This window comes from Notothenia coriiceps, unplaced genomic scaffold (genome assembly GCF_000735185.1).
Source record: "Notothenia coriiceps isolate Sejong01 unplaced genomic scaffold, NC01 NC01_scaffold00027562, whole genome shotgun sequence".
Lineage (NCBI taxonomy): Eukaryota > Metazoa > Chordata > Actinopteri > Perciformes > Nototheniidae > Notothenia > Notothenia coriiceps.
In genome coordinates this window covers 28,133-30,857 of record NW_011360263.1, presented here as the reverse complement: position 1 = coordinate 30,857, position 2,725 = coordinate 28,133, and positions in this window count along the sequence as shown.

Sequence of the window (2,725 nt, the reverse complement as noted above, 5' to 3'; positions counted from 1 at the left end):
AGCTGCATGCTGGGAACCCAAGATGTGATACAAGCAGCACAAAACCTGGCCAATCAGAAACTGACAACTAGGGACTGTCCCGAGTCACCTTTTTTTGCTCCCGATCCGATTCCGATCATTTGATTTTGACAATTTGCCGATACCGATTTTTCCCGATCCGATCTTTATGCAATGCATTAAGAGAAAAAAAAGAAAAAAAGCATTCAAGTTGTCCCTTAGGGTTATTTTTTTATTTAAATTGGATATTCTATCCAACATGGATATAGCTTCTTTCTTTCACAGCAGCATTGGATCAGTTCAGTTGTGCAGCATTGGATCAAAACAAAATAAAGCTTATCAGTACTCGTTAGCTTACTGCTACAATTAGACACTGCGCCCTGCCCACTCTGTTGCCAGATTTGAGAGAAATAAGCAACCAGGTCTATGAGAACAAGCCCCAAAGAAGCAACACATACATGATGTTGTGTCATTTGAAACCAAAACTAAGGCCTAAGGATGACTTTAAGACTTGAACATGGTCATTTTTGTTTTGTAACATTGAATACAACATTTAAAAAAAAGTATTTAAAAAAAATAATTTAAAAAATCCCGATCCCCGATTTTTTTCTCCCGATTCCGATCTTTTGAAAATCACGTGATCGGCTCCGATCCCCGATCACGTGATCGGATCGGGACATCTCTAGTCCTAATGTGTGCATATGTATGAATATGTCTTTTGATTGTGTGTATATATATAGATATATATATTGGTATATACATATTTTTATATATTTGTTTTTGTATTTGGGATTGTGGGAAACGGTATTTCGATCCTCTGTCTGTACACACAAACTGAAAGATTGACAATAAAGTTAACTTTGATTTAAAACACATGAAAACACCCTTTGGGCAAACAACAGAAGCCAGACTATTTAAAAAAAAGCCCAATAAAGTGTATTGACCTCTTTGAAAGCTGCATGTTCCGCTTAGACTTGGCGACGGTCCGCCCATTAATCACGTGTGGGTGCTCGGATCAAACCGATAAACCAAACTCATCTAATAGGGGTCGACGTCTGTGCATCAAAGGCTAATGATAGCATGTTCCCGCGGCACTATAGCCACCGCTGCTCCAACAAACAAAGCACACACTAATGATGCTACACCAGCATCTGCTGTGTGATCCTGAGGGGAGGAATCACATGCGAGCAGCTCCATGGCAGGAACAGCTGCACTGTGTAGGAGGCATGCTGAGAAGAGAGAGGTATCAGAGCTGAACTCTGAGTCTTTGTCTCTGCAGTAAGCACAGAGCTTTGTGGACTTGGCAGCAGACACTTTAGCTTTGCTGTGGCTTTATGTATCCGAGGATATTCACCATGACACATTGAATCCTTTAATAACATTTCTGAGAGCTCTTCACCCTTAATTTTGCAGTAGCATTATTTTAAATTTCAAATGAATCCACTATTTGCTCCAATACAAACTTTTTAGACAAATATATGGAATTCAATTAACTTAGTAGATATCTATTGACCCTAGAAAGCCTGTTTTGGTGACATCTCCCTCTAAGGACAAGACAAATCTGAGACTATCCTCTTAGAAAGATCTTAAAAAGGCAGCCCCTCACCCCCTTTGTTAACATTTCAATCAATACCTGGATGTCTATGGAATCATCATTATGTTATTTGATTCCATAGACATTCAACAACTAAGCAAAGATAGACAGCTGAACAAAACATGGTTTGATCCTAGGCTTTTATGATCGTTTGAGTCTTTCAAAATATGAAAAAATAGTAAATTCCCACCTTAAAGTACAGTATCTTAACTATCTATTTAGCGAAATCACACATTTAGGCTATTTATGTAATCTTCTTTTGATAACTTAGTTCAATCTGTTCCCTTCAATTCACTGAGTGTCCCCTGAAACAGTTTGGAGCCCCTGGAGAAGCTGCCTCCCACTTTAAAACTCTAGCAGCTCTAAAGAAACCATCAATAGAGGGTGAGATGAATCACTAGATGACTTAAAACTTTAGTCAGAGCATATAATATGGTGCTATAGAAAAGGTCATTAGGATTCACCCTTTGGGAGAACACTGGATATCTCTTTAAAGTAGAGACACTACATACTGATATACACCTGAACATCAGCAGGAGAGGACTCTTTAAAGTAGAGACACTACATACTGATATACACCTGAACATCAGCAGGAGAGGACTCTTTAAAGTAGAGACACTACATACTGATATACACCTGAACATCAGCAGGAGAGGACTCTTTAAAGTAGAGACACTACATACTGATATACACCTGAACATCAGCAGGAGAGGACTCTTTAAAGTAGAGACACTACATACTGATATACAACTTACAATGAGCAGAATAATATTATGATATGAAACAGAAAATAAGCGTTTCCTCATCTGCTGTCAGAATGTGGAAAAAGGCCTAAATGAGAAAAGTGATTTCATTATAAAAAGGGCGACTGGGTGCGGGCGGTGACTCAGCCGATAAATCAATAAACACATCAGAATGAACCTTGTGACTTTTGAAATTTCTTCGAGCTCTCCTCAACTTTTTCTCGGTCTCTATCAATCAGAAAAATGCAGTGAGAAAAATAAAATATATAATGCAAAATTCCCATGCAGGAGGAGAAAAGATCACGTAAAAGTAATCATCCACCTTCTCTCTCTCTCTCTCTCTCTCTCTCTCTCTCTCTCTCTCTCTCTCTCTCTGTGTCTCCCCTCTCTC